The following is a 9,106-nucleotide window of genomic DNA, read 5'->3' as shown; positions in this document are numbered from 1 at the left end:
CATTATTTTAATTTTATAACTGTGATTTTTATTTAAGACAAACCAGATAATATTTAATAGTTTTAAAAATCTAGTTACTGAATATTCACTCTGAGCTTACTAATCAAAAAATATTTTATATCGTCTTGGATGTCTAAAATATTAATATCTACAATCCAAGTCGTTATAGAATTTATTTTTCCGTATTGTTATGAAATTGGCCGAACCCTCTCAGCCTAAGATGGTAGTCTTTTTAGTAGTAGCTAGGTCAGTTTGTCTTGCTCATTGTTGGATTGTTCAAATTTCATTCAGAATTTTGAGGTAGTTTTTCTTTATAATACGGTACAAGCCTCTCTATCAGCAAAATTGAATATTCTTCACTTTCTTTTTTAGTCTAACTTTTCTTATGCTTGTTCAAGGGGCCATAGTTATAGTTGTTTATGAATTTAGTAAAGGTTTCTTCTGCTATTGGAGCTTTGAGTACCTCTTTCTAGTTTTCCTTCAGTAGGTTTTCCATTAGTTTACTGTATATACACTTATATTACTTCAAACCCAGAAGTATTAAAACGTCTCAGTAATAATCCATTCATACAACACAAAGCATAAGCGCTTGGTGTTTATAAAGTTTAAGACTAACTATAGACAATAGACAATATTCTTTATTCATAAACGTTGAGTATAGAATTTTTGTCAATACAATAAAGGACATACAGAACAGAAAATTTTAAATATCAGTTCATGATGCAATTGATTTCCAATTTATAAACTCTTGAATAGTGTAGAAGGGTCGCTGGAGAAACCAACTTTTGAGTGAGTTCTTCAGTGTGTTTGACTGGTGTTTTCTTCAGAGAGTATGGTAGAATGTTGAAATAGATTGCTCCTTTGTATGATGGTTTCCTCTCATAATAAACTTAGGTGGTGTGTTTCAAGAGCCAAAGTGGTATCTATTTCTTGTGTTGTAAGCAGTGATGGTCTCCAGTTTCTAGTCTGTCCAGTTGTTACAGAGTGCAAAATTAGTATCAATTATATAAAGAGCTACTACTGTTAAAATCCTTAGTTCTCTGAAGGCTTCCCTGCAACTGTTCTCGTGGTCTCAGTCCGGTAAAAACTCTGATGGTTCTCTTTTGTATTACTAATACTCTTTTGTAAATTTGTTGCTGTTTTTACTTCCCCATACAATTAATCTGTATCTAAGATGGGACTCAAAGAGAGAATGGTAGGCTGATTTACCCATATCTATATTGCTAATTTGTTTAATTCGTCTTACTACATAAAGGCAGGAGCTAAGTTTTTTTGCAAAGTTTATCCCACATGAGGCTCCCAGGATAGACTCTGGGAGACCCCTGTGATGGTTTCGGGAGCAGTGAAAATTAGCTGCTGTTTTCTCCTCATTTAGTAGACCCAGGTCATTGATATGGCAGTATTGCTTTGGCCATATCAAAAGCCTATATACGAATTGATGTCAAGTTGTTCTTTGTCTTTCTCAGTAAATAATAAGGGCAGTGTCATCAGCATACATCACAACCTTGCAGTATTTCTCCAGATATTGTGGGAAGTCATTTGTCAAAAAAACAAGGGGAGTGTAAAGCACTGGACCAAGCACAGATCCCTGAGGTTAGCCTCTTGTTACTGGTAACAGTTCCGACTTTATTTTGTGAATTACACATAGATAACTGTGAAAACTAAAACATAGATAATCACTCTGAGATGTCGCTAAAAGAATATGAAATATGATCATAAAGTTTTTCTTGGATTAGGTATGTCCTTTTATATAACCCTTTTATTCACTGAAAAGAATTCTTTTGCATAAAATCTGTAACACTACATTTTATTGACCAAAATTCTAAGAGATTGAAACATTTTTAATCCATTGATATATCAAATTTGATTGGAATCTATTGTATTGGAACCTGAATTTTACACTTAGAATTAATTTATTACAGTTTTTAGCTAGTCTTTTAAAATAGAAAGAGACTTATTTTGTAGCAGTAAATGTTAGTCAGTTGCTACAAGCAAAAAAAGGCTTGTATTGATTTTTATGTAACTATGAGTAACAAGGCAACTGTAGCACTATACAATTAGAAATATAATTAACCTTTAAGGAGTATGGACGTCATATGACGTCTTCTTTTGATAGGCTAAAATGAGTAATGGAATGAAATCCGAAAAAAAAATGACCAAAAGGAGTAAAAAAATTAAAATCTCTTAAAAAAAATGTTTATTTACATTTAGAAACTTCATAAAAAAAGGACTACGTGTTCTACAAGTCAATATTTTAGTACTTTTTCAAAATAAAATGTCTTATTTCCTCACTACAACAGACTCAATCAATGGTGTCTGCCATTTGGACAACAGTAACAAACTAGATGGTTGCTCAGAAAATATTTCACTCACAAGATAAATACGGCCACAATATGCAGTATACAAGGAATGGCTAGAATAATGTGACGGAATAATCTGACAGCAAAGCGATGCGCGCACGACGCGACCTTGAGTCAGTGGCTTTTACCAGGTGGCTACTGAGATCTGGTGGTAAAAAATCAGATTAAAAGTGGATAAGAGCACAAGCATGGAAGTTAAGTATGTTGCCGATAGGTGGAACCACTTTACAGAAAATATACTTAAAGGCAATAAGTAATACAATGCATTTACGATAATACAAAAAATACAAAGGCTAAAACGTCATATGACGTTCGTACTCCTTTAGGCCCACTATAAGAATATACGTCATATGACATCCTTACTCATTATGTAGAGTTTACACGCACTCCTTAAAGGGTTAATTAACCCTTTTAACCCCAGCCATTTTTCCATGGACTTGCCAGAAAGCCCATGGCAATAAGGGACCGTAGTGCAGAATTGAGGGAAAATACATCTAGTTTTCTTATTTTTGTTTTAAATTGTTCACAAATAAGTGTACTCTTAGATGTAATAGTTAAAAAGTACTTTGATATGTTTTTTTTTTAGGCGTATATATACATAAAAACTTTTTATTTTTTATAGTTTGGACATACATAAAGGGTAGAAAAAAAATTGCAAGCCCCCTGAAAAATGAAGCAATTTTGTTGTACATACAAACAACTTTACTACACACACAAAATTTGAAGAACTTTCCTTGATAAATGCAGGAGATATATCCAATTAATTGTATTGCTGCATAAGCACTTCTTCATATACAGGGTGTCAATTAAGTCTGGAACCTCTTTTTTAATTTTTGAACCATAATAGAAAGAAATACCAAAGTTCACACGTGCTTACTGGTGATAGTAATGCACACATCTGCCCAATTACCGACCGGATAATTCCCTTTAGGGGACGGTCCACAAGGAGTCAGGACAAAATTCTTAAATAGCAGCATAGGTCAAGTTTGGTATCAAATTAAAGATATTACTTAGCAGAGTACAATGCCGCAAACCGGACTTAAAAAGGTGGATTCATTCAGTAGTTATAGCTATTTGAATATTAAAACAATTGAACAATGTAAATTATTAAGTATTACAAGTAAACACCAATTTTTAAGTACCTGTAATCAAAGTAAGTGTTCAAAATGTTCCCCTCCCATCATCTGACAATGTATTAATCAAAGCCAGGAATCAATAATTATTACCAATAACACAACTACTGTTAGAATGTGAAAGTGGCAGATTGAGTCATACACAGCATCCACAGAAACTTAACGTTTGGGCAGGTATTATAGGAAATCAAATTATGGGCCCATTATTTATCAATGGTAATTTAAATGGTGACTCGTATCTAGCAATGCTCCAAAATGAGATAATTCCTGCACTACATTCCTGCTGCTCTTGGTCGACAATTTCAAATAATTTATTTCCAACAAGATGGTGCGCCACCACACTTTGCTCTCCTTGTAAGAGAATACTTGGATACAATATTCCTTCAGATGGGTTGGAAGACGTGGTGCAGTAGAGTGGCCTGCTCGTTTCCCCTGATTTTTTTTCTCCGCTGGATTTTTTTCTTTGGGGATACCTCAAAGATAAAATTTATCGTACTAAGCCTCGAGATTTGGCGCACCTAAGAAAATCTCATAGTCCAAGAAGCTCAAGATATTCCTCGTGACTACCTTCAAAATGCAGTGGATGGCTTTTACAACCGCCTAGGACATTGCCAGACGATGGTAGGGGAACATTTTGAACACTTACTTTGATCACAGGTACTTAAAAATTGGTGTTTTACTTGTAATACTTAGTAATTTACATTGTTCAATCATTTTAAAATTCAAATAGCTATAACTACTGAATGAATCCACCTTTTTAAGTCCGGTTTTGTGGCATTGTACTCTGCTAAGTAAGACCTTTAATTTGATACCAAACTTGACCTATGCTGCTATTTAAGAATTTTGTCTGACTCCTTGTGGACCGTCCCCCAAAGGGATTATCTGGTCGGTAATTGGGCAGATATGTGCGTTACTATCACCAGTACAGGCACGTGTGAAACTTTGGTATTTTTTTTATATTGTGGTTTAAAAATTAAAAAAAGAGGTTCCAGACTTAATTGACACCCTGTATTTCCACATACACGTCAGTAGAAGTATACAGATATGTTTTTTGCACTTTTGAAATAATAACAATTGTAAAATAACACAAACTAATTGTAATGGTTTTGTAAGACTAAAACTTGTTTTAATTTTTCAAAAAAAGTAAAAGAAATAATATTTACAATATATACATTTTATATAAACAACTCAATTCATTGTCTTCAAAAATAGCACATTCACCACTAATAATAGTGTTTATCAAAGTGTTTTCACTCCACTGGTAACTTTTCTCTACGACGTTTACTCATGTTTTTTTTACTAATAATACAATAAATCACACGAAAAACCAACCGCTTTTAATCACGCAAACTAATTGAGGTTATAAGTCAGCATACAACAACAATGCAACTGAAAGTCGTTCTGACAGCTGACATCGAACAAATAAACTACGCTCAACGACGACGAAATACGATGCCAATTGGAAGGTTTTATTGTTTTTGCATGTAGCCCGTTTCTTCACCAACTACTATACCGAAACTGATGGCATTTGGACATATTATTAGCCAGCTACATTAAATTTCTCGAGACGTCCGGTATATCGGACGTTGGGCATTTTAGCTAGACCACCTCGTCCGATATATCGGACGCCGGGCTAAAAGGATTAAAACCAGAAGTAATCCTTCACACAAAACTAAAAAATTATTTGTAGAAGTGGCCAGACATGGATTGCTTAACTTCAAGAAACCAGTATCAAAGATATTAGCATACTCCTAGTTGTCAGCTTCAGTTTTGAGGGTTTTAATTCGGTAGGATAGTTCCGGTGAGAAAGGTTTTTTTGTTTAGATCAGTTAAAGGAAGATGTTGGAAATGGTTTTTACAGAATTTGAATAGTTGTAAACTTTTTTTTTATTAATTAAGTGGCTGATGGTTGTTAATTTTAAATGTCTGCAACAAAAAATGTAAGTAGTCACAAATATTGCCATCAAAACATCTACTGCTAATACGTAACCTCAATAAGATACTTCTGTTTGTAGACTTAACCACCTGTAGACTGGACTCACCCTGCTCTCTCTGCTATAGAGAACTTTTCTTACTGTTCAATTTTAACAGTTTAAAGGTGAAAATAACCTATTAGCGTGGCCTGTTGTAAAGTTACCAGATATGACCAAGAACAGAAAAGACCGTGAAGTGGCCAGTGTCAGTTGGAGGTCAGCAAGTGTAGACTGACATGATTGTTTCTGGCTGTTGTAGAGTGACAGATATGACGAAAAGAAAGGGACTGACAGTGAAGCGCCGTAGCAGACCATCAGGCCCCAAGCTGACAGTGTTGAGTGCCAGGGAAGGACAAGTGGAGTGTCAGCTGGAGACCAACAAGATGAAGACAGTCTTTCAGTTCAATTTGGGTGACACAGTGCCTGCCGATGTAGCAAACAATTTGGTACGATGTTACGACATCTCCTAACATGTTTGTATATTATCTATCAGCTCTAGATACTTATTCTGAGGTTAATATGGAACATTATCTTCTCCCTGAAAAAGAAGCCCTGCACAGGCCATGACAAGCACAATAAGACTGAAAAGGGATCACTCTTTAGGGGAAAAAAGAAGAATGACTTAAAAACGATTTACAAATGTTGTTGTTTTTACAATGTACTTGCTTTGAGAGCTAAGTTTTTAAGAGCTAAAAAAACATAATAAATTAGACATCAATTGGAAGTTGCTCTGTTTACTTTTAAGATATTTGATTAACACAGACTAAATTTAAAAATACTTTTTTATAATTTTGTTAGTCACTATTTAAGTATGACTATATTGTTACATAGACATATTTTCTATGGCTGCTCTAGGTGCGTGAGAAACTCCTCCCAAGTGCCCATGCTGAACTGATCACAGAACTACTTAAGGACCTAGTTTCGGCAGTTGAAAGAGACTCCAGAAAAGCTCCCTGTTCTTGACTCCACGGGTAGCCCCATCAGGAAAACCCAGGGTATGTTGCCTTTCTCCATATATCTTTCTCTCGCACTTCTCCTCTAGTTCTGTGTGTTTACTTTCCTTTTGTCTCTGCTTTTGTCAATGTTGGTCATTCCATCAACTAATGTGTTTATTTTTAATTTCATCATTGTAATAAATGTTATTCAAATTGATTGATGTTTTAAATCTGCAGTTCTTACAGTATGTAATCCAGAGATGTATTTTTAATACTGTTTGGTGTAACAAGAAAGTTTTCTTTTGAAATCAGATATTGTTAATACATCTATAACTTGTATAGTCTGTAAGTAACTTATTGTTTGTGAGATGTTTTAATATGGAAATTATCTAAACTCTAGTTTTCATTGCAATTCCCGTTTTCTCACCACCATCAATAACAGATAATGGTTAAATAGCAGATTTAGTCCATGTAGGAAAATGTAGTAAGACAACACTGTTTCTCTCCTTTTGTATACTCATGTTGGTTCTAATTGGATGTGCATTTTTATGACTTAGAAATGAAACAAATTACTTTATTTCCTTCCTTTCTTCTCTCTCTGCTTCCTCAAGTTCACTCCCATTTATTAAATTTCTGATACAATCTTATCCCACCATTTGAATTTTGGCTGCCTTCTGGCTTTCCAAGTACTATTATAAAATTATCCTTGCTCTTTTTTATAGTACTTGTTTTGCTCATCTTATTCTTGTTTATACATGTGCTTTTAAACTATTCTCTCTGAAAATATATTTTATATCTCTTTTGTCTTTAGTCCTCTGAACACCATTTTTCATGGTGTAAGGTTATTTATAATAAGCATTTCTAAAATTATGTTTAAAAATGTTTGTTGTGTTTACTTCCACTAGTTTCTGACATTATGTGTATCCATTTTATCCAAAGATGTTTTCTTAAAAACTTTTCAGGTGTGTTAATTTTTTTCTGCATTGTTTCAAAACTAATGTAAAACTACTCCCTAATTATATTTTGTAGGAATCAGTGCTTTTGAGCAGCTCATCTTGAGGCTAAGTCATGTCATAAAACCAAAGTTAAAAACAAAGAAATAAGATGGAAATACTTGTCATAATTTGTCATAGCATTTATACAAAAAAAAATACCATTACTGTTATTTAACATTATTATTTTTTTATGCCCTTTAAATGTTAGGCATAAAAATGTTACATGCTGAGTAGTGTCATATTATTTTTGGGGTTAATATGCGAGGAGTGTTATAGGTTTTTCGCAAAAAAACATTAGGATTTTGCAAGAAAATGTATAAAATAATGTTTTATGAAGATATTTGAACTTTTGTGTCCTTTTTTTAAACATTAATAAATTATGCATTGGAAAATGTTTAAATCTAGGAGATATACTAAAAAAATGTGTTTTACCATAACACTTCTATAAGAAAAATAAAATAAGAACCATAAGAAAAATGTCTATATTTTTCTTAAATATAAAGTTAAAAATATTCTTGCCATCCTCTTACATAGTGTAGAAGTTTTTAGTAAAATTACAAAAATAAATTTACTATAACTTTAACTTATAATATTAAATAAAGAGTTATTATTTTTATTGTGATTTCTAGAAATAAAATAAAATTATATTAAGACGTAGAAAAAATTAATCTATAAGGAATATCAATGGAATTTGTAATTTACTGTATGAAAAAAATAAAAATTGAATTTTCAACTAAAATTACCATGAGAAAAAGTAGTCAACTTAATTTTTAATGCTTTCTTTGTTGTAGAGGTGAACAAAATGTTATACTTAACATAATATTTACAAATTGTAAAGTCCAAACTTAAAAAAATTATGTGTTGGCAAAATGTTTGAGAACCTTTGGGTCCATGGTTTCACCCAGTATTGTAGACTTTTAAAATATTATTCCAAAAGTCTCGTTACATGACTTTGGTACTTCTCGCACAAGTATAGCGGATCACGTAACACGATCTCCAGCACTTGAGCGCATTTTCACTGGGTCACATTACGAGACCTCTTGGCACTAAAATGATGTATTTGAATTGATTTTGTATTTTCTACCATTACATAACTATATTAACAAGTTGCGGTTTTGAAAGCCAAATGGTTTACATGGCATTGAAAGAGAACTCCGACGGGGGAAGATAGCTGAGAAAAAAAGAGGAATGGGGGATGATGAATGTATCAATGAATGACGGAAAGAATCGTGCTGGGTTAGTTGAAGCCCTTTGGCAATCAAAGCTGGATTAATCTCGGGTCATATGGTCTATTGACAGTCTATGTGAGCTCTATATTATCTTACAGTGATCTCAAACACTTTTTAACATACTATAATATTTCCTTATCTCCACCAGGGTAAACTACACCCATTTTCCCAGTTTAATATAGAATTTCCTGTCCAAAATTCCTAGTTTATAAGACATAGTTATTAGATTATACAGATCTCCAAAATGGACCATTGTTGTAACATTTAATGCCCAAAGAAAAAATCCATTTTATTCAGCTAATTTCTGGTCTGCTTATTAGGAGTAACTGACTTTTAAGCTTCTGGGGCAGTAGATTAAATATACTGATCTATCAACCAGTTGCAAGTGAGTTGTTAGCTTCCCACTGTGTTAACAAATGTTGGTTTGCTGTAATGAAAACAGTAATACTTAGCTACTAAAAGTGGCTGAGCGCCATTCTGG

At 33.2% G+C, this 9,106-nt stretch overlaps 1 long non-coding RNA gene across 1 annotated transcript; it reads left to right on the top strand.

The window, feature by feature from the left end:
• The first annotated feature begins 5,756 nt into the window (after positions 1-5,756).
• LOC124375172 lies at positions 5,757-6,378 on the top strand. Its single transcript, XR_006923662.1, has 2 exons — positions 5,757-5,912; positions 6,322-6,378. It is a non-coding gene; the product is annotated as an uncharacterized LOC124375172 (long non-coding RNA).
• The last annotated feature ends 2,728 nt before the right edge of the window (positions 6,379-9,106 follow it).

The sequence above is a fragment of the Homalodisca vitripennis genome, unplaced genomic scaffold, assembly GCF_021130785.1.
Source record: "Homalodisca vitripennis isolate AUS2020 unplaced genomic scaffold, UT_GWSS_2.1 ScUCBcl_14593;HRSCAF=25460, whole genome shotgun sequence".
Lineage (NCBI taxonomy): Eukaryota > Metazoa > Arthropoda > Insecta > Hemiptera > Cicadellidae > Homalodisca > Homalodisca vitripennis.
This window is presented reverse-complemented; position numbering and strand designations above follow the sequence as displayed.